Source organism: Mobula birostris, chromosome 32 (genome assembly GCF_030028105.1).
Source record: "Mobula birostris isolate sMobBir1 chromosome 32, sMobBir1.hap1, whole genome shotgun sequence".
Classification (NCBI taxonomy): domain Eukaryota; kingdom Metazoa; phylum Chordata; class Chondrichthyes; order Myliobatiformes; family Myliobatidae; genus Mobula; species Mobula birostris.
The window spans coordinates 28,693,399-28,720,515 of NC_092401.1; the positions used below are offsets into that span (position 1 = coordinate 28,693,399).

A 27,117-nucleotide genomic window follows, 5' to 3' on the forward strand; every position below is an offset into this window, starting at 1 on the left:
GAGAGAGAAATTGTTTTCCTGGAGGGGTTTATTTTGAAAAAGAAGAGCAAAAAATCAGAAGGCGAAACTGTACGTAATGTGAATTTGGGGTTGATACGGTGAAAAATATCGTGCGTGCTTTTTGTTTTTATACGGAGAGTGGGGGCGGGGAGGGAGACGGTCTCTGTTGTAAATGAGTTAAGTGATTTGTGCCGCTGTTTTTTTTATCCCGACGAGTTTTAGTGGGGCTGGGAATTCTTCGAAATCTGCGGCGGTCTCGGTGTCTGGTTTTGTCGTAAGATCGTCGCTTTCTGCTGCACGTCCACTGTTTGCCTCCCATTCCGATCGGAGCTGTCAATCACCCGGGGAAGGGCCGGGGCTAGCGATAGGGGCTGCCGTTCGAACGGGGCTGAGGAGGTTAAACGAGGGGTGTGGGGACGGTGGAGTGGGCTGGCACTGACGCTCCCCCCACCCCCACCCCGAGTCCCACAAATACCCTGCATAGGGTCATTTTGGGCATCCTTCTCTACCTCGCAACCCTCGCCCTCTCCTCCAGCCTCAATAGCATTTAAAGCCAGGGTAATTATTAAATATATGCACATTGTTCTGTGGGATCGGAATGTTTCCCTTCAGATCGTTTCAGAGTCCGTTGTGAGAAGGGGCGCCGGTCACACTGGGTGCCAACTGGGCAATCCACCTTTCCCTCGTTTCCGCAACCGCTTACCGTGGAAAGGGGCTACTGAGCAGGGGGAGGGGTTGGTTGTCGGCGTGACTTTAGGGGAGATCAAAAGTTGTGGTCACATTTCTAGCATGGTTAATTTAGACGCCTATGAGCTTTGTGAAGCGTGCTCTGACTGGGCAATCCGCCTGTTACATACCTGGCACAGGGTTGTACAGGAAGCGTTTCGACTCTGGATTTGGTGCTTACGTACAGTCCTCCCAGACTTCCAGCTACAAAGTTATAGTGTCCGCTTGTAAGGGTGGACAAATATATTGCAGGCGCGCACACACGCAAACAGATGGACACATAAACGTATGTGCCATTCTTAACGCAAATAGCAAAATATTTGACAGAAGTATCAATTCCAAGAAAATGGTTTTTCTTTAATTTTTGGACAACTAGCTTGTGTTTTAATAGCAAAAATACCTGCAGTTGCTGGGAAATCTGGAAGTAAGAGAAAACGTTGGAAACACTCAGCAGGTCATGTGGCATCCGGGAGAGAATTCGCGCGTTGGGTGAATGACATCTCATCAGAGTTCTGACGAATGGTCGCCCGCACGGAGCTAAAATCTGTCTACTTCTTCACAGATTCTACTCGACCCTCTGAGTGTTTCCACCATTTCGTTCTTTTTATTTAATTTGTGTTTTATTTTCCTTATTTCCATTATTCTTAATTATATCTGTATATAAATATTTGCATATATTATATAGGATTGCACTATTTTAATATAACTATCGACGTATTCAAATCTAAAAGCTGAATTAAATTGGGGGAACAAAGTGCTTGAGCGTTGACAATGTGCCGAAAAATAGCTCGGGAAAGGAATTCAGCCTACCTACGGAGGTTGAATCAGCGGTCGGGTGAGAAGTTGAGGTTAGAGTCCAAGATCAGGAACAGCAGAAGATCCACATTCCTAAATTTATCAAGACCATTGCTGATCATTCTCTGCTCTGCTTTCCTTTACTATCCATACACATGATTTCTCCGATATCCACAGGTTTATTGACGCCAGTTCTGAATGCAGTCGGTGACTGCACCCCCTCTGTGGTGGAGAGCTCCAGAGATTTACAATCCTCTGGGAGAGTTTTCTCCTCAGTTCAGTCCAAACTCCACAACCTATAGAATCACTTTCAAGTTCTCTACAACTCAGTTTTATTTACTTGCCTTTAAAAAATTATCATCTGCATGATTTTGCATATTGAATGTTTGTCAGTCTTGGTTAAGTGTAGTTGTTTTCATAAATTCAATTAGATTTCTTTATACTTCTGTAAGCGCCTGCAAGGAAATAAATCTCAAGGTAGCATATGGTGATATTTACGTGCTTTGATAATAAATTTCCTTAGACTTCGCCTTGACTGAAATCTTGCTACAGTTGTACACATACCTCAAACATTGCACTCAGATTCAATCAATAGGACAGAGGAACAGGCCCTCCAACCTAACTGGTCCATGCCAGCCAAGGTGCAAGTTACTCCTAATTGCCCACGTTTTTTAAAAAAATTTGCACAATTTGCATTTATTCATGGTGTCAATGCTTACAAGAAGAAGACAGAAAAATGGGATTGAGAAGGATAATGAATTAGCCATGATGGAATGCTGGCACAGACCCGACAGGCTGAATGGCCTAAGTCTGTTCCTATGTCTATTAAGGTTGTTTATCAGTCTTTATTTATGTATAGTTCTTTATAAATTTGATTGCATTTCTTTATTTCTTTCTTTATTTTCTTGTGAATGCCTGTAAGAAAATAAATCTCGTGGTTGTAAATGGTAACAGATACTTACTTTGAATATAGTACATAGAAATTTATGGCACATTACGGGCCTTCGGCCCACAATGTTGTGCTGACCATGTAACCTACTCTAAAGGTCTGCCTAGAATTTCCCTAGCGCATAGCCCTCTATTTTTCCAAGCTCCACGTACCTATCTAAAAGACTTTAAAAATATCCTATTGTATCTGCTTCCACCACCACCACCAACAGTGCATTCCCCACACCACCACTCTCTATGTGAAAAACTTAGTCCTGACATCCCCTCTGTACCTATTTCCAAGCACCTTAAAACTATGTCCCCTCATGTTCACCATTTCAGCCCTGGAAAAAAAGCCTCTGGCTATCCACATAATCAATGCTCCTCATCATCTTACCTCTATCAGGTGACCTCTCATCCTCTGTCGCTCCAAGGAGAAAAGGCCAAGTTCATTCAACCTATTCCCAATAAGGTACACCCTCCAATCCAGGCAACATCCTTGTAAATCTCCTCTGCACTCTATAGTATTCACATCCTTCCTATAGTAAGGTGACCATAACTGATAATGAATTTAAAGTAAATTTGACAACTGGCCTACCCCATGACTCCTCATTCCTGATTTCTCAGGAGGGGAACATTCTCCCCACACTTACTCTCTCCTGACTGCTGTTAGTTTTCTGTTTCGGTGACATGCGCAGAGTTGGCTGCCCAGCTGATGGATCACTGATTCTGATGTTCTCAGGCTAAACCCTGCTAAACCCTGGGCTTCTCCTGAACATTACAGGTGTGTTATTGTTGCTCATTTCTTCCCACACCTCCCTTCCAATCAGGTTCCTATTCACATTTTTTCACTTCATCTGAGATAGTGATAATAAGCTTGATTCTTGTTCTGATGTCTAAAGCAGTAAGGTTGAGATATGGGGATATCTCCAATGGTCTTCAAAGGTCACTGTAAAAGGCCTTTCAGCTTATACCTGTCCCTATCATTCAGCATGGGCACATATAGGCTGAAGGGTCTTTTTCTGTGCTGTACAACTTTGTGACTCTATATAGCTAATTGCCAAGGCTGATTTATTCAGTCTTGGCCTGGTGTCAATCCTCAAATTTAAGCATTCAACTACTGAAAGTCTTCCCTCAGGAATTCCTTCCCTTTTTCATTCCCTCCTCTTTCCATCTTTCTGTCCTCTCTACCTCTCTCTCACTCTCTCTATTCATCTTTCTTTCTCCCTCTCTCCATATCCCTCACCTTCCTTCTCCCCCCTTTCTCTAACCTCTATCTTGACCTCTTTCTCGCTTTCTCCCTCCCTGATTCTCTCTCCCTTTCAGTCTCTCTCCCTCTCTCTTCCCTCTCTCTCCCTCCCTTCCTCCTTCTCCCTCACCCCTATCTCACTTGCTTGCTTACTCCCTCCCTCCTTCCCTCTCTCCCTGTCTCCCTCTCTTTCTTTCTCTCTCTCATCCATTGTTCCCTCAAAACTTCCTGAAATCCAGCACCTGTCTAGGTTTTTGCCTCTATTTCTCAGTGTGTGACTCAGTGTGATACTTTCGACTAGGTGCCATTGGGACAATTTGCTACATCAACAAGAAACTGCCAAGGAATTTCCCAGATTTCGTTTCCTGCAGATAGACACTATTGCTCTTCCTAGTATTGTTAAACCCTGCTGAACCCACTCCATTGTTATTAAGGTACCATTACCCCATAATCTTGCAGCACCATTACACATTGTCTCTGTCTGCAGTGGAGAGATATGTTTCATAACACGCTTCTAATTCCAGGTTATTGTGGTAGCATAGTGGTTAGCATAATGCTTTACAATACCAGAGACCCAGGTTCAATTCCTGCCTCTGCCTGTGAAGAGTTTTAATGTTCTTCCCATGACCATGAGGGTTTCCTTGGGGTGCTCTGGTTTCCTCCCACAGTCTAAAGACCTACCAGTTGGTAGGTTAATTGGCCATTGTAAATTGTCCCATGATTAGGATAGGAATAAATTGGGGGATTGCTGGGCAGCGTGGCTCAAAAGGCTGGAAAGGCCTATTCCATGCTGTATCTGAATAAGTAAATTTGCTTAGTTCAGTGGTCTAAATGATTTTTAACCACTAAATATTTTTGATATTGACAGTGATGACATTTCTAGGTAAAATGGTTTTGCTTATCTTAATTTTGCATTTAAGGACGTGCCCAGGATGCTAGTTTCACAGTTCCCAGCATCACTTTGCAGAGATGCCCATCCACATAGCATGAGCCATGCAGAATGAACAGTGACAGACCACAATGGGATACCACAGTGTGGAGCCTGAATTTGCAATTCCCTCCCCCCCACCCCACCCCAAATCCATAAGTCTCGCAGCTCCAGCAATCTGGGGTCAGTCGTGGTCACCCACACTGACTCTGTGGAGTTTGTACATTCTCGCTGTGTCTGCATGGGTTTAAGACTGTTAGACCATAAGACATAGGAACAGAATTAGGTCATTTAGCCCAGTGAAACTGCTCTGCCAGTACATCATGGCTGAGTTATTATCCCTCTCAACCACATTCTTCTGTCTTCTGCCTGTAAACTGACTAACTAAGAACCTATCGAACCCCTGCTTTAAATATACTAAATGACCTGGCCTCCACAGTGGTCTGTGACAATGGATTCCACAGTTTCACCACCCTCTGGCTAAAGAAATTCCTTCTCATCTCTGTTCTAAATGGACATACGGCTATCATAAGGTTGTGCCCTCTGGTCCTGGATTCACCCTCTGGATTCATCCTCTTCACGTCTACTCTGTCTGGGCCTTTCAATATTCATCAAAGTTGCTGGTGAACGCAGCAGGCCAGGCAGCATCTCTAGGAAGAGGTACAGTCGACATTTCAGGCCGAGACCCTTCGTCAGGACTCAGCCCGAAACGTCGACTGTACTTCTTTTTAGGGATGCTGCCTGGCCTGCTGCATTCACCAGCAACTTTGATGTGTGTTGCTTGAATTTCCAGCACCTGCAGAATTCCTGTTGTGTGCCTTTCAATATTCAATAGGTTTTGATGAGATCCCCCTCTCCTTCTTCTAAACACCAATGAGTACAGGCTCACAGCCATCAAATGCTCCTCATATATTAACCCTTCCATTCCCAGGATAATTCTCGTGAACCTCCTCTGGACCTTCTCCAATACAGGCATATCCTTTCTTAGATAAGAAGCCTCAAACTGCTCACAGTACTACAAGATTCTCCAGTTTCCTCCCAATCTGAAAGAACTGCATGTTGGAAGATTATTTGGCCGTTAGTAAGTTAACCTTGGTGTGTATGTGAGTGGTACAAGCTTGGGTGGGTGGGGCAGTGGTGGTGTTGGGAGCAATTGATGAGAGTGTGGGAAGAATAAAATGAGCCAATATAGGAGTAGTGTAACAATGGGCAATGGTCTTGGTGGACTAAATGCCCTGCAATTCTCTATGACTGTATCTATGAGGTGCATAGTCACTGGGACGACCAGCCACAAATCATGCTGGTTTGACAATATTATCGTCACACTGAAAACAGAGAGTCTATTCAATCATTCAGCCTGATCTGAGCTGAGTTGAAACCCAGTACCATTTACTGCCTCTTTCCCATATATTAAAATACCTTTAGTTATTGCAGAGAATAGTTGGTCTTCTAATTGGTAAAATGATTGATTTAGTATAAGAATAGTACTTCTTATACAAGATTTTTTTTACTTTGATGTTTCTATGTTTGCAAACTTTGATAATTCTTCTGGGGAAAACAATCATGTTGCTGGGCCTGACTTTTTGAGAGGTAAATTTTTATTCCTTCAGATACCACCACAAACTGAAGGAAGACTCAGCAACAGGCCTTATATGAATCCAACTACCATGTCTTCATAGATTTTGAAACCGGTAACAACACCAGCAGTACTCACCATCAGATAAAAGTACTCAAAAATATCTGAAGTAGGTAATCCAACAGGTTATTGTTAATTCTTTGATGCCAGGTTTTTTTTGTTATAGAAAGGAATACACACACTCTCTCTTTTCCTCCCACAACTTGCTATCTCACAGTCACAAACCATCCATAATAGTTGGTGTTATAATTATAAAATAATTGATAGTATTCTTATAAAAGACTCCTTCTATTGTAGGTTTTCTATGTTTGTAAATTTTTAACATAGATGTTTTGAAAATTCTTCTTTGGACAATGATTTTCCTGTGCACCATGCCAGTCGGGTAATATTACAAGAGGATCAAAGTGGAGATACCTCACTCCACTCATCCCTCTCATAAAATGATAAGGCATAGGAGCAGAATTAGGCCAACTGAGTCTGTTCTGCCATTCCAATATGGCTGATATTTTATCCCTCTTAACTCCATTCTCTGCCTTTTTCCCCATAATCTTTGATGCCCTTACTAATCAAGAAACAAATACCTTACCATCCAGAGAGGCAGCCATCTATTCCTCTGCAGCTTAGAATGAGGTAGGGAACTTGGGGGAGGATTCAATCTACGCCCATGGAACTAGCCATTGGTTCTTGAGGTAATGGCTTTCAGCTCTTTGATGGATTTTAATCACAATGTTACTAACTTGGGTAGGAAGAGGTGTACAATCCTGAGGCTTTTAAGTTAGTGGAGCACTTTCAGGGCATTGGCTTCTTGTCTTTCTCACATTAAGCCAAGTGCCGGAGTGGAAAAACCAAGTCTTCATCTAACTCCATACCAGGATTCATCTGCCAACCAGGCTGATCTTCCAAGGAGGTAATGCTGAGGCTTCACAGGACATTAGTCAGACTGCATTTGGAGTATTATGAGCAGTTTTGGGGCCTCTTATCTAAGTACAGATGTGCTGGCATTGGAGAGGGTCCAGAGGAGATTCTCAAGAATGATCCTCGGAATGAAAATGTTAATATATGAGTAGCATTTTGTGGCTCTGGACCTATACTCGCAGGAGTTTAGAAGAATGAAGGGGAGCTTGCATTGAAATCTATCAAATATTGAAAGGCCTAGATAGAGTGGATGTGGAGAGGATGTTTCCAATGGTGGGGGAGTCTAGGATCAGAGGGCAAAGCCTCAGTATAGAGGGACATCCATTTAGAATAGAAATGAGGAGAAATTTAATTCACCAGAGAGTGGTGAATTCTGGACTTCATTGCCGTAGACAGCTGCAAATGCTAATTCATTGGATACATTTAAAGCAGAGAATGATAGGTTTTTGCATCAAAGGCATCAAAGATTAAGGGAGAAGGCAGGACAATGGGTGAATGGGGAGCCAGGAATATTAAATCGGCCATGATGGAATGTAGATGCAGACTCAATGGGCTGAATAGCCTAATTCTGCATCTATATCTTATGTTTTTATGCTGTTATGGTCCTGAGAGTCTCTGGGGCAGTGGTGTTCCCTACTGTCCTGGGTGCTTCAGAGACAGAAGCTGCCTACAGCAGGCATCTCAGGCCAGTTGAAAAATACCACCTGATCTATTCTTCCAAAATCCTCAGGAACCAATCTCAGTTTCCTCTCCTGTGCCTATGTCCCTAGCGTTGAGACCCTAATTACTATTGATCTGCTGACACACTGTAAAAACAGTCACTCTATTCTGAGCTTTCTTACCATAGAAACCATAGAAACCATAGAAAAACTACAGCACAGAAACAGGCCTTTTGGCCCTTCTTGGCTGTGCCGAACCATTTTCTGCTTAGTCCCACTGACCTGCACACGGACCATATCCCTCCATATTCCTCCCATCCATGTATCTGTCCAATTTGTTCTTAAATATTAAAAAAGAACCCGCATTTACCACCTCGTCTGGCAGCTCATTCCATACTCCCACCACTCTCTGTGTGAAGAAGCCCCCCTCCAATGTTCCCTTTAAACTTTTCCCCCCTCACCCTTAACCCATGTCCTCTGGTTTTTTTCTCCCCTTGCCTCAGTGGAAAAAGCCTGCTTGCATTCACTCTATCTATACCCATCATAATTTTATATACCTCTATCAAATCTCCCCTCATTCTTCTACACTCCAGGGAATAAAATCCTAACCTATTCAACCTTTCTCTGTAACTGAGTTTCTCAAGTCCCAGCAACATCCTTGTAAACCTTCTCTGCACTCTTTCAACCTTATTTATATCCTTCCTGTAATTTGGTGACCAAAACTGAACACAATACTCCAGATTCGGCCTCACCAATGCCTTATACAACCTCATCATAACATTCCAGCTCTTATACTCAATACTTCGATTAATAAAGGCCAATGTACCAAAAGCTCTCCTTACAACCCTATCTACCTGTGACGCCACTTTTAGGGAATTTTATATCTGTATTCCCAGATCCCTCTGTTCCACTGCACTCCTCAGTGCTTTACCATTAACCCTGTATGTTCTACCTTGGTTTGTCCTTCCAATGTGCAATACCTCACACCTGTCTGTATTAAACTCCATCTGCCATTTTTCAGCCCATTTTTCCAGCTGGTCCAAGTCTTCTGCAGGCTCTGAAAACCTTCCTCACTGTCTACTACACCTCCAATCTTTGTATCATCAGCAAACTTGCTGATCCAATTTACCACATTATCATCCAGATCATTGATATAGATGACAAATAACAATGGACCCAGCACTGATCCCTGTGGCACACCACTAGTCACAGGCCTCCACTCAGAGAAGCAATTCTCTACTACCACTCTTTGGCTTCTTCCATTGAGCCAATGTCTAATCCAATTTACCACCTCTCCGTGTATACCTAGCGACTGAATTACATGAAGAAATTACAGGTGGAAAGAGGAATGCCCCAAGGTGGAAGTTCACAACCACACAGTGACTCCGCCAGGACCTATGGAGCACTCGCTATGTCACTCAGACCTTTCTGTCCGTGCACTAGGAGATGAGTTGAAAGATCACATTCTTTACAAATTAGCTGCCCACCTGCCTTGTCAGGCACCCCCTATCCCATCTACAGCAGACCCACAATAGCGCTTTCAGTCACCTTAGAACCAAAGTGGACGCAAGTCATTCTCGATCCTGAGGGACTCCCTCAGGAGGAGGAAGAGGGGCACAGTTTGTTCAGGGACCTTTGTCTCAGAGATGCTGAATGAAGTCAGTTCACTCAAGTGGTTTAGTGAAAACACTAACAGTGAGTTAGAGCTTGGTGTTGTGAGCACACACACACACACGCATGCAAGTGTTGTTCCAGAGCAGTATAGACTCACTGAGCTGTACAGCACCACAACCATGGCGAACTATTTATACCCTTGTCACTGATCCCATTTACCCACACATTAGGGCTGTATCCTATACTGTGCACTTTTAACTGTCTCTTAAGCTTTGACTATCTCTGATTCTACCACCTCCTCTGGCAGTGAGTTACAGATATCAACCACTCACTGTGCTAAAGAGAAATTGCCTCAAATGCCTCTCAGATCCCCTTACTCTCAATTCAAGCCCATGACCTTTTGTTTGTGATAATCCTACCAGGGGAAAAAGTATTTAACTACCATGGAGAAAAGATTTTAGCTTTCCACCCCAACTATACCTCTCATAATCTTATATACCACCACCAATTCACCTCTCAGCCTCTTTCCCTCCTAGGAAAAGAAAGCCCAGTCTACAACTAAAATCCTCCAGCATCCTGATGAATCTCCTCTGCACCCTCTCCAGCACAATCACATCCTTCTGTTGCATGGTGACCAGAAATGCATGCTGCACTCCAAGTGTGTCCGAAACAGTGTTTTGTGAAGTTGCAGGATAACACTTGAAGTACTGTGTTCAGTTCTGGTCACCACATTGTAGGGAAGTTGTGGAGGCTTTAGAGAGGGTGCAGGGAGATTCACCAGGATGCTGGCCAGGTTAGTGAGCTTGTCGTATGAGTAAAAGTTGAGTGAGCTTGGGTTTTTCCCTTTGCAGCGAAGAAGGATGAGAGGTGTATTAAATGATAAGAGGCATATTGCTGGTATTTTCCACAGTGAAGACAGATGCAAAATACTTACAACACACACAAAATGCTGGAGGAACGCAGCAGGCCAGACAGCATCTATGGAAAAAAGCGCAGTCGGCACTTTGGGCCGAAATCCTTTGGCAGAATCCTGGCCTGCTGAGTTCCTCCAGCATTTTGTGTGTGTTGCTTGGATTCCCAGCATATGAAGATTTTCTCTTGTTTACAAAATACTGATTGTGTTTGTCTGCCATTTCTTTCTCTCCCACTACTACCACTAAAGCATCACTTTTCTGTTGTCTTTGACTTCCCTAGTAGTTTCATTCTCCCTTTAGAATGCTTCATCTTCAGGGTAAACCAATGTTGTTGGCAGTTGCTGCTTCCAAAGGGAAGAGATTATGTTGACTTTTTGATTTCATCGTGGGTTCTCCTCTTGACAAAATTGAACCTCTCAACTGTTTTTGAGACCTCAGCCCTTCACAATACTGATTAATTGCTTGTCAATATTGACATATGTTATTTGACCTTCTACGTGTTACCCACACGCTCAATTTGCTTCAGCAGCATACAGCAAATGTACGTAAAAACTTACTGTATTCAAGCATTGTTAAACTAGCAGATATACAAAGAGGTCTACCAGTCTTTATATATTCCCTCATTATTGGCCTTTCACTTGGAGTCAATTGTTAAGGATGAGGTGATGGAGTACTTGGTGACACAGGACAAGATAGTACAAAGTCAGCATGGTTTCCTTCAGGGAAATTCCAGTCTGATGAACCTGATGGAATTTTTTGAGGAGATTACAAGTAGGATAGATAAAGGGGATGTAGTGGATGTTGTCTGCTTGGACTTTCAGAAGGCCTTTGACAAGGTGCTACACATGAGGTTGCTTACCAAGTGTTCTGCAGGGGTCAGTGTTGGGACCACTTCTTTTTATGCTGTATATAAGTGATTTAGATGATGGAATAGATGGCTTTGTTGCCAAGTTTGCAGATGATACAAAGCTTGGTGGAGGGGCAGGTAGTGTTGAGGAAACAGGTAGGATGCAGAAGGACTTAGGCCAATTAGGAGAATGGGCAAGGAAGTGGCAAATGAAATGCAATGTTGGAAAACGCATGATCATGAACATTGGTAGTAGAAATAAATGTGTGGACTATTTTCTAAACGGGGAGAAAATCCAAAAATCTGAGATGCAAAGGGACTTGAGAGTCCTTGTGCAGAATACCCTGAAGGTTAACTTATAGGTTGAGTCAGTGGTAAAGAAGGGAAATGCCACATTAGCATTCATTTCAAGAGGTCTAGAATACAAGAGCAGGGATGTGACGCTGAGGCTTTGTAAGGCACTGGTGAGGCCTCACCTTGGTATTGTGAACAGTTTTGGGCCCCTCATGTTAGAAATGATGTGCCGGCATTGGAGAGGGTCCAGGGGAGGTTCACAAGGATGATTCCAGGAATGAAAGGGTTATCATACAGGGAACATTTGATGCCTCTGGGTCTGTACTTGCTGGAATTCAGAAGGATGAGGGGGGATCTTATTGAGATCTTTCAAATGTTGAAAGGCCTAGACAGAGTAGATGTGGAAAGGATGTTGCCCATGGTGGGAGAGTCTAGGACAAGAGAGCACAGCCTCAGGATAGAAGGGCCCCCTCTCAAAACAGATATGCGAAGAAATTGCTTCAGCCAAAGGGTAGTGAATTTGTGGAATTTTTTGCACAATCTAGGGTTGAGGAGGAGAGAGAAAAAGGATCAGCCATGATTGGATGGCGAAGCAGACCATAAGACCATAAGATATAGGAGCAGAAGTAGGCCATTCAGCCCATCGAGTCTGCTCCACCATTCAGTCATGGGCTGATCAAATTCTTCCAGTCATCCCAGTCTCTTGCTTTCTCCCCATACCCTTTGATACCCTGGCTAATCAAGAACCTATCTACCTCTGCCTTAAATGCACCTAATGACTTGGCTTCCAAAGCCACCTGTGACAACAAATTCCATAGATTTACCACTCATTGACTAAAGTAATTTTTCTGTACGTCAGTTCTAAATGGACGTCCTTCAATCCTAAAGTTGTACCTTCTTGTCCTAGAGTCCCCCACCATGGGAAGTAACTTTGCCATAAATAATCTGTTCAGGCCTTTTAACATTCGGAATGTTTCAATGAGGTTCCCCTCTCATTCTCCTGAACTCCAGGGAATACAGCCCAAGAGCTGCTAGCCGTTCCGCATATGGTAACCCTTTCATTCCTGGAATCATTCTCTTGAATCTTCTCCGAACCCCCTCCAATGTCAGTATATCCTTTCTAAAATAAGGAGCCCAGAACTGCACACAATACTCGAAGTGTGGTCTCAGATGTGCCTTATAGAGTCTCAACATCACATCCCTGCTCTTATATTCTCTAACTCTAGAAATGAATGCCAACATTGCATTCGTCTTCTTCACAACCGACTCAACCAGGAGGCTAATCTTTAGGGTATCCTGCACAAGAGCTCTCAAGTCCCTTTGCATCTCTGTATTTTGAATTCTCTCCCCATCTAAATAATAGTCTGCTTGTTTATTTCTTCCACCAAAGTGCGAGGAATGCCCCACACAGACTTCCAATCTGCTCCTTGTAAGGCATGAAAATGCCCGACGCAGGCCTCTCATGGTCTGAGTTGATGTCCCCTACCCAAAGTGCATGACCATACATTTTCTAACATTGTATTTCATTTCCCACTTCTTTGCACATTCTCCTAAACGACCTAAGTTTCTCTGCAGGCTCTCTGGTTCCTCAACACTACCTGCTCCTCCACCTATCTTTGCACCTTCATCAAATTTAGCCAGAAATCCATTAATCCCATAGACAAATCGTTGACATACATCGTACAAAGCAGCGGTTCCAACACCGACCCCCTGTGGAACTCCACTGGTAACCGGCAGCCAGCCAGAATAGGATCCCTTTATTCCCACTCTCTGTTTTCTGCTGACCAGCCAATGCTCACCCATGCTAGTAACTCCCCTGTAATTCCATGGGCTCTTATCTTGCTAAGCAGCCTCATGTGTGGCACCTTGACAAAGGCCTTGTGAATATCCAAGTATACCACATCTACTGCATCACCTTTGTCTAATGTGCTTGTATTTTCCTCAAAAAATTGCAGTAGGTTAGTCAGGCAGGATTTTCCTTTCAGGAAACCATGCTGGCTTTGGCGGATTTTGTCATGTGCCTCCAGGTACTCCGTAATCTCATCCCTAACAATCGATTTCAACAACTTCCCAACCACTGATGTCAGGCTAACGGGTCTATAGTTTTCCTTCCGCTGCCTCCCACCCTTCTTAAATAGCATAGTAACATCTGCAATTTTCCAGTCATCCGGTACAATGCCAGAATCTATCGATTCTTGAAAGATCATTGTTAATGCCTCCGCAATCTCTCCAGCTACTTCCTTCAGAACCCAAGGATGCATTCTATCAGGTCCAGGAGATTTATCCACCCTCAGACCAATAAGCTTCCTGAACACCCTTTCATTCATAATTTTCACTGCACCTACTTCATTTCCCTGACACTCTTGGAAGTCCAGTATACTGCAGGTGTCTTCCACTGTGAAGACTAATGCAAGATACGCATTCAGTTCCTCTGCCATCTCTGCGTCCCTCATTACGATATCTCCAGCGTCATTTTCTATTGGTCTTATATCTACCCTCAGCTCTCTTTTACCCTTTATGTACTTAAAAAAGCTTTTAGTATCTTCTTTGATATTAGTCACCAGCTTCCTTTCATAATTCATCTTTTATTTCTTAATGACCTTCTTAGTTTCCTTCTGCAAGTTTTTAAAAGCTTCCCAATCCTCTGTCTTCCCACTAGCTCTGGCTTCCTTGTATGCCCTCTCTTTTCACTTACTTTGGATCTGACTTCACTTGTCAGCCATGGTAGTGTACTTCTTCCATTCAAAAATTTCTTCTTATTTGGAATATATCTGTTTTGCACTTCCCTCATTTTTTGCAGAAACTCCAGCCACTGCTGCTCTGCTGTCCTTCCTGGTAGTGACCATTTCCAGTCAACTTTGGGCAGTTCCTCTCTCATACCATTGTAATTTCAGACTTGATGGGCCAGATGGCCTAATTCTGCTCCTATGTCTTATGGTCTTCATTCATATCATACCATCTTAAAATATTTTGTGTTGGATGCATATAGAGAGACTAGTTGTCTGTAGTCTGGGCACAGTGGTCTTGTTAATAATGATAAGTGACTTTGTTTGTTGGAATATTGTTTTGATTGCCACAATTCAGGGCAGCACAGTAGCCTAACACCTTACAGCACCAACAACTGGGTTTCAGTTCCCAATGCTGTCTTTAAGGAACTTGTACATTCTCCCCTTGACTGCTTGGATTTCCTCCAAGTGTTCTGGCTTTCTCCCACATTCTAAAGGCAGGTTAGGATTAGTAACTTGTGGGCATGCTATGTTGGTTCCAGAATTATGGCAATACTGGCAGGCTGCTCCCAGCACAACCTCAAACTGTGTTGGTCATTGACACCAATGGCTCATTTCACTCTATGTTTCAACAAATAAAACTAATCTTTAATCTTTATCTCTTTAATTCAGGGACGTTGCGGATGTGGTGGTCATTTTTACTGGAATGTTTTTGAGGGTATTTAGTTCCAGTATTGGACTAGAGAACCTGAGGTTGGAGCTATGAAGGCAAATATACAGGAACAGGCCCTTTAGCCTACTGAGTCTACACTAACTATGAACTCCTCACGTACACTGATACAACACTAATCCCATTTTATTCTCCCCACATACTTGGAGCAAGGGGAGCTATGAGGAGATATGATGGTGGTGCCAATGATCATATCTGGTTTAGAGAAGGTGGAATCGAGGAAAGAGGATGTCGGGGAACTGGGGGTGCAGATTCAAGGTGATGAAAAAAGATAAAAGATGGTTGCAGAGTAAAGCTTTTTTAATGTGCCCTGTAACTATGATGTGGAGCTCGATGTCTGTGGAAGTCGAGTCAATCAGGACATTTAGAAGGGAATTTGGTCAGGGTAATGGGTCAAACATTGCTTCTTTGTCACAAAGGAGAGAAGTAGAATAGAAGGAAACGTACAATCGTTTGGAAAAGGCTGAAGAGTCAGAAAGTGGTCAGTCCAGCTCAGGCTAAGTCCTCCCCATCATTGAGCACATTTACATGTCACACTGCCGAGGAAAGCAGCTGATATTATCACCATCCAGTCTATGCTCTCTTCTCACTACTACCATCGGGAAGGAGCTTTCGGAGTTTCAGATCCCATGCCAACTGTCATTACCCTTCAACCATGAAGCTCCTGAACCAACATGGATAACCTTGCTCACCTCAACACTGAGTTCATTCCACAACCAACAGACTCACTTTAAAAGACTCTGCAACTTATGTTTCAGTATTATATTTTTTTAAATTTCCACAATTTATCTTCTTTTATACATTGGTTGTTGTCAGTCTTTATGTATGGTTTTTCACAAGTTCCATTGTATTACTTTAGTTTTCTGTAAGTGTCTGCAGGAAAATGAATTTCAAGTTAGTATATGGTGACATGAATGTACTTGGATGATAAATATACTTAGACTTTGAAAGCTTGCTACAGTTGTACACCTGTTACACACTGTACCTCAAACATTACACTCAGATTCAGTCGACAGATCATCTTATTGAGTTACGGAGACAGGCTCTTCAATCCAACTGATCCATGCTGATCAAGATGCCCACCTAAACCTGTCACATTTTCCTGTGTTTGACCCATATCCCTCTAAACATTTCCCATCCATGTACCTGACCAAGCGCCTTTAAAATTGCATGAGTGTACCTGCCTCAGCCACTTTCTATATGCAGACCACCCTCTGAATGAAGAAGTTGCCACTCAGTGTTTTACTAAATCCTTTGCCTCTCACTTTTAAACCTACTGTGTGCCCGCTAGCTTTTGTTTCCATTGCCACTGTGGGCATTCACCTTATCTATAGCCCTCATGATTTTGTACACCTCTATAAGGTCATCCTTCAGTCTCCTGCAGTCCAAGGAATAAAGTCCAACCTCTCTCTGTGACTCGGGCCCTTGAGACCTGACAACATCCTCCTAAATCTTCTAACTGAGATTCCACATGGGCTTCTCCTACTCATGTTTTTGTCCTGAGGTACTTATTCACTCTTAAATATTATTTTAGAGGGCTGTTACCAGCTGAATTCACAGTAGATTCAGGCAGATGCCACTGCTGGGACGGTGATTGCAAATTCTCAAACACTACAGATCAGAGAGGAATTGGTTATTGGATGTTTACTTCACGGTTAACATGGACATGGTGGGCTGGAGGCCCTAGTGCCTCACTTTATAAACCTGCTCTACACAAGCCAAAACCTGTCCCCAAAATGTGAACATTTATCTGAGGTTTTCGAAAAGTCTTCAAAGTTCAATGTGAATTTATTATCAAAGTGTGTTTACTGAGATTCATTTTCCTGCAGAGAAAACAGAGAAATACAATATAATCAACGAAAAATGGTAAACTACGCACAAAGACTGACAAAGAACCAATGTGCAAAAGAATAAATAAATAGATAGATATATGATAATGTGAATATGAAAGTGTATCTGTAGGTTGTGGAATCAGTTCGGAATTAGAGTTCAGGTGAGTGAAGTTATCCACGCTGGTTCCAGAGCCTAATGGTTGATAATGCGTAATAATTGTTCCTGAACCCGGTGGTGTGGGACCGAAGGCCCTTATACCTCCTTCCCGATGGCAGCGGCGAGAAGAGAGCATGGCCTGGATGGTGGGAGTCTTTGATGATGCAAGTTTTATCTAGGCTTTAGTGAAATAAGTTAGTCGCACTCGGCCTGAGATATGGTCATTTGGGTTCCTAATTCAAAATCACAGCCACCTCTTGCTGATGGTGCTTTAATATATATGGATGTTCCTGTGCCTTTAAAAACTTCCACTGCCAACCTGGAAAGTCTGACAAAAGGAAACCCTTGCCATTTCTAATCAGGCTGTTTGAGATTACCTCATCGCATCCAGTTACCCGTGTGTCAGGCTGAATTTGTTAATATACAGAATTTACTATTGAAATTACTGCCACAGCATTCACTGGGGGATCACAGGCACCAGCTGCCCTGGGTCAGCTGGTTGGATATCAGGAAACCTCTCTGGTGCTGAGCAGTCCTGGGTAGCAGTGTGTTTTTGCCTGTTCACAGTGTGTTGTTCACCCATTAACAGCTTCACCCCCTCTATTCCTAGATTCTAACACACGCCACCTCCCCCCCACCCGACCTTACAAGGATGCTGAAATTCCTCAAGAAAGAAGTCACATCAGTCAACAATGCCAAAAGGTAGCTGTGCTTTCATTTAAGAGCAAACCGACAGGTGTGTGATTGACTTCTCGGGATGCATTGTCGACTGGCTCAGAAGAGCAAGTTGTTGGCACAAGTGTTTCTCACTGGCATCACTGAGAAATGCTATTTCTGTCCGGAAGCCCCTTTTAAGGAGGGTGCGTGCGCGCGCACGCGCGTGCGTGTGTGTGTGTGTCTCTCTCTCTCTGTCTGTGTGTGTGTGTCTGTGTGTATTTGCTGTACATGTGTGTATATATACATATACGACATGTTGATATGTATGTGTGTGCCTGTGCTGTATGTGCATGTAAGATTATGTACTTGTGTTATCTAAATGTGTATGTCTGTATATCCATTAATGTCTATATATAAATGTGTATATCTCAGTATGTCTATATGCAGTATGTGTGCACGCATATGTATGTCTGTGTGTGTGTATGCATGTTGCTCTGTGTGTGTTGTTGTTGTATGTGTGTCTGCCTGTGTATAAATATGCATATCTCAGTATGTGTGTGTGTGCGTATGTATGTATGTCTGTGTGTGTGGTGTCCCTGTGAGTGTGTGTGTGTGTGTGTGCCATTACAGATTTGCTTTTGTTAGCATGATAACATTTAAACAGATGGTCAGAATGCCTCCACGTTCTGTAATGCAGTATGGATCAGGGTGGAGATGATGTGATTAGATTCTATCGCATTTGCATTCGGTTCTGGCTGATGCAGTCTTCCTCCTTTTCTAAGAGACGTATTGTGCCGACCCTGACTTTACCTTCTGGTGCATCGCATTTTGCTGACGCTTGTCGTTGGGGGTGCTGTGGCCGGACCCGGCTGGATTTGTGGGTGGCACAGCAGATGGCACCCGAGGGACCCTGTGGCGGGAAGTTGGGAAGGTGGGGAGAGTGGTGGAGGAAAGGAAGGAGGGAAATTGGTAGGCCTACTCCTGTCCTCCCACATATTGTACACTGTGTGTGTTTGTTAAGTGTGATTTGCTATTGAGAAGCCTGCAGTTGAAATATCCATTTTGGCCTCGAGCCGGCCGACAGTCAGAGCCAGCATGCCCAAATCTAAAATGGCACTGCTGATGATTGGGCAGTGTATGGGGGAGAGGGGACCATGGATACACAGATCAGGGAGCCCGCCCCTTGTCACTTGCTGCGGCCCATCCATCAATCCTCAATTGCAACCTGGTCTTCGAGAAAATGGCCATTCAATTCTAGAGGGTGGCGGGATGTGGGATCTCAGAGTGAACGCCAGCTTCACTCTCTTCCACTGCCACTGCTCATCTCTGGACACTGGTCAGAGAGTTGTTGGAAAAGGTTTCCCCAAAAACATTCAATGGAAAAGATCATGAGTTACTTTGTGTGTTAAGAGATTTAGAAGAGAGCTGTGAGAGACAAGAAAGGAATAACAGGATAATTGTTGCTGCTGCTAATGTGTTGGAGAGGGAGGGGGGCTTTGTGGTTCTCATGATTTTTCTGTTATTCATTCCTTGGGGTCTTCTGTTTTGTGGATGTCTGCAGAGAATAAGAATTTCTGGCTGCATAGTCTATACATTCTCTGATTTTCAATGGAACCATTGAAATTACTGGTATACAGTCATTTTCTCCGTGTGACAGCTCTTCATTACTAATTGGAGTCAAGAAATCAAGAGGACATTGCAAAAACATCTCTTAAGATGAATATTAGTGAAATACACAGAACATAGATCATTACAGCACAGTACAGGCCTTTTGGCCCATGATACTGTCAACACGTTAAACTACTCTAAGATCAATCTAACCCTTCCCTTCCACATAGCCTTCCATTCTTCTACCATCCATGTGCCCATCTAAGAGTCTTTTAAATATCCCTCATGTATCAGTATTAATCAGTAGTATTTTAAGACAATTTTAAATTTAAATTATTTCAAAACAGAACACAGAACTGTTTGGATTAAACAGCAGTTCTTTGGTTTAAAGCTGCTGGTAGAGGCAATATTGGTGAGTCCACCCAGCTCTGTAGGCCACAAGGGCTCTGTTGACCTGTCCTCAGTAGTTAGAATGCAAATTGTGCATTAGAACACAGAACACAGAATACAGAATACAGAATACAGAATACAGAACACAGAACATAGAGCATAGAACACAGAACATAAAACATAGAACACAGAACACAGAACACAGAGCATAGAACACAGAACATAAAACATAGAACAGAACACAAAACATAATACATAGAACATAGGACACAGAACACAGAACATAGAACATAGAACATAGAACACAGAACATAAAACATAGAACACAGAACACAGAATACAGAATACAGAACACAGAACATAGAGCATAGAACACAGAACATAAAACATAGAACACAGAACACAGAGCATAGAACATAGAACACAGAACACAGAACACAGAGCATAGAACACAGAACATAAAACATAGAACACAGAACACAGAACACAAAACATAATACATAGAACATAGGACACAGAACACAGAACATAGGACACAGAACACAGAACATAGAACACAGAACATAGAACATAGAACATAATACACAGAACACAAAATATAATATATAGAACATAGGACACAGAACACAGAACATAGAACATAGAACACAGAACATAAAACATAGAACACAGAACACAGAACATAGAACATAGAACACAGAACACAGAGCATAGAACACAGAACATAAAACATAGAACACAGAACACAGAACACAAAACATAATGCATAGAACATAGAACACAGAACACAGAGCATAGAACACAGAACATAAAACATAGAACACAGAACACAGAACACAAAACGTAATACATAGAACATAGGACACAGAATACATAGAACACAGAACAGAATACATAGAACATAGAACATAGAATACGGAACATAGAACACAGAACATTGAATACAGAACATAGAACATAGAACACAGAACTTAGAACAGTGCAGGTCCTTCGTCCATCAATGTTGTGCCGACTTACTAATCTACTCCGAGATCAACCTAAGACTTCCTTCCCAGACCCACATAGCCCTTCATTTCTCTTTAATCTATGTGCCTGTTTCAGAGCCCCATAAATTTCCTTCATGTGTCAGCTGATGAATTTTAATACATTTAATAATATTTTAAACCAACTCTAAATGTAAAATATTTGAACTTAGAACACAGAACAATGCAGCACAATCCAGGTAGCATCCTGGTAACCCTCCTCCGCACTCTCTCTAAAGCTTCCGCATCCTTCCTACAATGAGGCAACCAGAAATGAACATAATGCACTTAAGTGTGAGCTGCAAAATTTGCCCAATCCCCCAACTAATGAAGGTCAACACATTGTATCTAATAAAAAATGACTATAATTGTATCATAGAGAGCAGAAGAAATATATTTTAAAATAAACACAGTAGGATTTATCTCCTCCACTGCTGATCAACACAAACAGCACTCTGTAAAGTCACCTGTATAACATTGCAGGTCAGTGCACACCGTCCATGGAGAGGTCTCAGCTCTTGCATTTGTGTTCCCCCAAATCTCTTCCACCCACAATGAAGAAGGCCCAATATCATGAGTAGGTATCCAGTGGAGGCAAGGGTGGTCTGTTTGTGGGGTGTGGCATCCCCTGCACCAGTTCAAGAGGTCAGCAAAGTAAGAGCTACTGAGGGAACCAACTCAGGGGTGTTTAAAGAGGAGGGTGGTGAGGTCAGCAGACGATTTTAAAACAGGGAAATTAACATAGAACATAACAGCGCAGTATAGGCCCTTAAGCCTATGATGTTGTGCCAACCTTTTAACCTACTATAATATCAATCTAGCCCTTCCTTCTACATAGCCCTAAGAGTTTTTTAAATGTCCTTAATGTATCTGCCACAAGGGATCAGTTGACCTGTTCTCAGTACTGAGCATTAGAACATAGAACATAGAACCATACAGCATAGTACAGGCTGTTTGGCTCACCACATGGTGCTGACCTTTTAACCTACTCTAAGATCAATCTAACCTTTCACTCCTACATAGTTCTCAATTTTTTTTTCATCTATATGCTTATCCAAGAATCTCTTAAACGTCCCTAATGTACATATTTGCCTCTGCCACCACTCTCTGTGTAAAGAACTTATCTCTGACATCCCTCCCTGTACTTTCCACTAAACATATTAAAATTACCACATCTCTGGGTAAAACACTTAACTCTGACATTTCTGCTGACTTTTTCCCATTTCTGCCCTGGGAAAAAGTCCACTCAGTTGATGCCTCTTATCACCCTGTATACCTGTATCAAGTCACCTGTCATTGTTCTTCTCTCCAAATAGAAAAGCCCTCGCTCGATCAACCTATCTTCATAAGACATGCCCTCGAGTTGAGGCAGGATCCTGGTAAATCTCTTCCGTATCCTCTCTAAGGTTTAGGAAAATCTCCAATAAATGTTCATTGGTATTTATCGCAGAATCATTCTATTCAGCACACAGAGAAACCATTCAATGCATTGTGTCCATTCCAGCTCCTCGTCAAATCCACTCATTTGGCCCACTCTCTGGTCTCTGTCCACTGCCTCAATTCATTCCTTCACTCTATATTTACCATTTATCATTCACCATTGAGCACATTTACAAGAACTGCTGCCACAAGAAAGCAGCATATATCATCAAGGACCCCCACCATCCCGGCCATGCTCTCTTTTCACTACTACCATCGGCAGGAGTTACAGCAGCCTTCAGTCCCACACCGCCAGGTTCAGGAACAGTCATTACTCTACAGACTTCAGGCCCCTGAACCTGAATGGATGAGTTCACTCAGCCCAACTTTGAAATTATTCCACAACCTACAGACTCACAATGACACTACAAATCATGTTCTCTGTCTTACTTATTTTGTTTATTTGCACAGTTTGTCTTCTTTTGCATATAATATCAATTCTACTGTTTTTTTTTATTTTCCACAAATATACCTGCAACAAAAATGAATCTTACGGTAGTATATGGTGACCAACTGTATATAGACTGTGTGCACTTTCATATTAAATTTACTTTGACTTTGATCTAATTCATTTGGATGGTCACAATAGAGCCTACCTCCATTGCATCCAAGGGCAGTGTGATCCAGGTTCCAATCTCACACTGCGTAAGAAGTGTTTCCATATTTTAGTTTATACCTCTGATGGTGATTCATCTGCCAATGAGAAAATCTCTCCCCCTCCACTGTGCAAGCTCCCCACCATTTTATGTACCATCACATCTCACCTCAGTCTTCTCCAACCCATCCTTGTAACGTATCCCTCTTCTCAGGAACTACAGTTGCCTTGTCCCTGGATAATTTGTTGATTTTCCCAATTAATTTCAAGTGAAACTGTTCAAACATTCAATGATCTACGATAAAACTACAGTGATGGAAATATAACAAGGCTTCTAACCATGAATCGCTCCTGAGATCCCTAATTAAACAATTTTGAGAAACAGTTTGAGCCTTTGAGCAAGAGTGTAAGTTCTGGTCTGGATATATAACATGCAGTAATCACTGTAATGACCTGTACACAGACACAGTAAGTGCGGCACTGATCATTTATCAGTATGTTATTCCAGGCGATGTTTACTGTTCTCAGCCTTCAGCTTATTACATTAATCAGGATCTTACTTCCAGAAAATCAGTAAACATACAGACATACACACAGGCATAGATACATCAACACAGACACACACACACACACACACACACACACACACACACACACAAACACACACACACACACACACACACACATACACGCAAACATATATACGCACAGACGCACACACACACTCATATATACACACAGACGCACACACACACACAAACATATACAGAATATATAGAAAACCTACAGCACAATACAGGTCCTTCAGCCCACAATGCTGTGCCAAGCATGTACCTACTTTAGAAATTACCTAGGGTTACCTATAACCCTCTATTTTCCCAAGTTCCATGTACCTATCCAGGAGTCTCTTAAAAGACCCTATCATGTCCGCCTCCATCACCATTGCCGGCAGCCCATTCCACGTACTCACCGCTCTCTATGTAAAAAACTTACCCCTGACATCCCCTCCATACTTTCTTTCAAGTACTTTAAAACTGTGCCCTCTTGTGTTAGCCATTTCAGCCCTGGGATAAAGCCTTTGACTATCCACATGATCAACACCTCTCATCATCTTACACACCTCTATCAGGTCACCTTTCATCCTCCGTTGCTACAAGGAGAAAAGGCCGAGTTCTCTCAACCTATTGTCATGAAGCATGGTCCCCAATCCAGGCAACATCCTTGTTAATCTCCTCTGCACCCTTTCTATGGCTTCCACATCCTTCCTGTAGTGAGGCGACCAGAACTGAGCACAGTACTCCAAGTGGGGTCTGACCAGGGTCCTACTTAACTGTAACATTACTTCACGGCTGTTAAACTCAATCCCACAGTTGATGAAGACCAATACACCGTATGCTTTCTTAACCACAGAGTCAACCTGCGCAGCAGCTTTGGGGGTCCTAAGGACTCAGACCCCAAGCTCCCTCTGATCCTCCATACTGCCAAGAGTCTTACTATTAGTACTATATTCTGCCATCATATTTGACCTACCAAAATGAACCAGCTCACACAATTAATTGAGTTGAATTCCATCTGCCACTTCTCAGCCCAGTTTTGCATCCTATCGATGTCCCACTGTAACCGCAAACACAATCACACACACACACACACACACAAACACAAATACAGGCAAATATATATATATATATACACACGTACACACATGCTCAGTTCAACTAAATAGCCACATGACATTGAAACATTTTCAATGCATATCTGTGCAAAGGGAAAATCTGCTTCCTTCAACAGCAGGCCATCGTCATGCCTTTGCCCCGCCTCCCATGCTCCTTACAACAGATGCATAATGGCATGAGTTGTAGTGAGTACCAGTAAATGTTGCAAAGCTGACCCATTCATTATGGGCAGCACTGGAACTAGTGTCAACCGAACCTAAGCTACCTCAGTCTAAGAGCTTCTGACAGTGCTCTTACAACACGTCACCTCATTGCACTCACGTGTCAGCTTCCTCTGACCTGATTATTCCCCCAACTGCAGTTTAACACAGGCTGGTAGGCGAGAACTATTCCCAAAATGCAACATAAATGCCCATTTCTGGATGGGCTAATATCCACCATGGGCTACAGCCTCCCCATCTTCGAGAACATCTTCGGTAGGTGTTGCCTCAAAAAGGCAGTCTCTATCAACCAGGACATGTCCTCCTCTCATTGCTACCATCAGGGCGGAGGTACAGGAGTCTGAAGATACACACTCAGTGCTTTAGGAACAGCTTCTTCCCCTCCACCATCAGATTTCTGAACGGTCCATGAACACTATGTCACTATTTCTGCACTACTTGTTATTACATACATTATTTATTTATGAGTGTGTGTGTATGTATATGTATGTGTGTATATATGTATGTGTATGTGTATGTATATACATCAAGGCATCCGTTAGTCCTGCGAGACCATGGATCTGTGCCTGGAAAGTCTTCACTCTCCAGGGCGCAGGCCTGGACAAGGTTGTATGGAAGACCGGCAGTTGCCCATGCTGCAAGTCTCCCCTCTCCACAACACCGATGTTGTCCAAGGGAAGGGCATTAGGACCCACACAGCTTGGCACCAGTGTCGTCGCAGATCAATGTGTGATTAAGTGCCTTGCTCAAAGACACAACACGTTGCCGCGGCTGGGGCTCGAACTCATGACCTTCAGGTCGCTAGTCGAATGCCTTAACCACTTGGCCACGAGCTCGCACATACACACACACACACACACACACACACACACATATATATATCATATATGTTTCTTATTGCAACCTATTGTAATTTTTATGTGTTCTATTTTACTGCTGGTGCAAATCTACAAATTTCATGACATATGTCAGTGATAATAAACCTGATTCTGATTCTAATAATAATATTATACATATGTGAAATATTAATTGGTGTTATATTTATTGTACCAGCATTGCAGCAATTTCATTACTAATTTGGTGAAATTGATCAATTATTTAAAGGATAGGAATGTGAGAGACATAGCAAGAGAGGAATGTTCATGGCGTTCAACATTTTTGAAAGTGAATAAATTGTCACACCCTGATGAAATATTTTCCCTGGACTGCCAAACAAGAAAGGGAGGAAATAGCAGATGTTGTGACCATCGGTTTTCAGTATTCGCTGGCTACAGGAATGGTGCCAGAAATTGCTAATGGAGCTCTGCTAACGTAATGCTGTTGTTTAAAAAGAATGGGATGAACGGGTCATTATAAGCCGTTAGTTTAACTCCAGTGGTAAGCAAATTACTGGAATCAATACAGAGGGACACCTTAAACCTCTTTTTAGAAAGACACAGATGGATTTGCTTTGGAAAGATTGTCCTTGACCAATGATAGAATTTTTTGAAGAGGTAACAGGAAAGGACAGAGTGTCTGATGTAATCGACTTGGATTTTGGCAAAGCTTTCAACAAATTCATACATGCCAGGCAAAGAAGTAAAAGCCCATAGGATCCAAGGGAGAGAGACAACAGCAATCTGGAATTTATAATGAAGTATTTAATTCTGGAATTGATATCAATCTGGAATCAATATCAATCAGAACAAATTGATGTTATTCTGGTGTTAATGTCAATCTGAAATTGCTAATGAAGAATATCATTCTGGAATCAATATTAATCTGGAATTGATAATGAAGGCTAGAATTATAGGATACTCAAGAAAATTAAAACTGGATTGAGTAGAGTCTGTGTATTTTGTGAGAAAACCCTAAATGACAAAACTACCAGAGGATGAATATTTTAAGGGAGATACGGGACAAGTGGACGTGATGTATTTAGGTTTTTTGAAGGTTTCCAAAAAAGTGCCACTCAGAAAATTGGTCAACAAAGTAGAGCACGTGAAATTCTGGACCATTTATTGTGTGGATTCAGAGTTGGTTATCAGCTGGAAATTAAAGAGTGGGAACAATGGGTAGTGCTCAGATCAGCAGACTGTAATGGGCTACCACTGGGGTCATTGAACTTAACACACTTTATACTTGCCTGAATGGAGCAAAAGATATATTTCCATATTTGCTGGTGACAGTAAACAAGTTAGGATTGTGAGCAGGAAGGCCCCAAGGAAATACAGGGGAGCTGTGAATTACTGAGGACATGAAGGCTAATGTGAAAGTGATCCACATTGGTGAACAGAACAGAAAAAGAATTTTTGTTTAATGATGACAGATTAGCGAATGTTGATACTCTCAGGGACCTAGCTGTACATGTGCACAAAGCATTGAAGACTAACATAGCCAACAGTCAGTTCTGAAGACAACATTGGCTTTCATGTGAGAGGGTTTGAATACTGAAGAATATATGTCTTACTGCAATTGTAAAGGTGTACTGTTGTCTGTTTCAATTTCCTTGCCAAGGAAAAGTATCTGTTAGCCATGGAGGCA

At 42.5% G+C, this 27,117-nt stretch overlaps 1 protein-coding gene and 1 long non-coding RNA gene across 14 annotated transcripts in view; one reads left to right on the top strand and one right to left on the bottom strand.

Annotated features, from left to right (window-relative positions):
• Positions 1-27,117, bottom strand: part of LOC140191133 (nuclear factor 1 X-type-like) — a 425,546-nt gene that overhangs the window by 390,521 nt on the left and 7,908 nt on the right. Inside the window, exon 1 of one of the 5 annotated variants that reach the window (XM_072248248.1) lies at positions 858-929. The exons of the other annotated variants lie outside the window; for them this stretch is intronic. The gene's annotated coding sequence lies outside the window, so the exon portion shown is untranslated. Of the gene's footprint in view, positions 1-857; positions 930-27,117 lie in introns of those variants that run through there. 5 annotated transcript variants of the gene reach the window in all.
• LOC140191134 (uncharacterized) overlaps positions 1-27,117 on the top strand; it is an 89,419-nt gene that overhangs the window by 188 nt on the left and 62,114 nt on the right. For 6 of the 9 annotated variants that reach the window (XR_011883755.1, XR_011883754.1, XR_011883751.1 and 3 more), the window contains exons 1-2: positions 1-69; positions 17,560-17,651. The exon at positions 1-69 is cut by the window's left edge and continues 188 nt beyond it. This is a non-coding gene — a long non-coding RNA (uncharacterized lncRNA). Of the gene's footprint in view, positions 70-6,235; positions 6,371-17,559; positions 17,686-27,117 lie in introns of all 9 variants that reach the window. The other 3 variants (XR_011883756.1, XR_011883759.1, XR_011883758.1) reach the window with 3 other exon arrangements.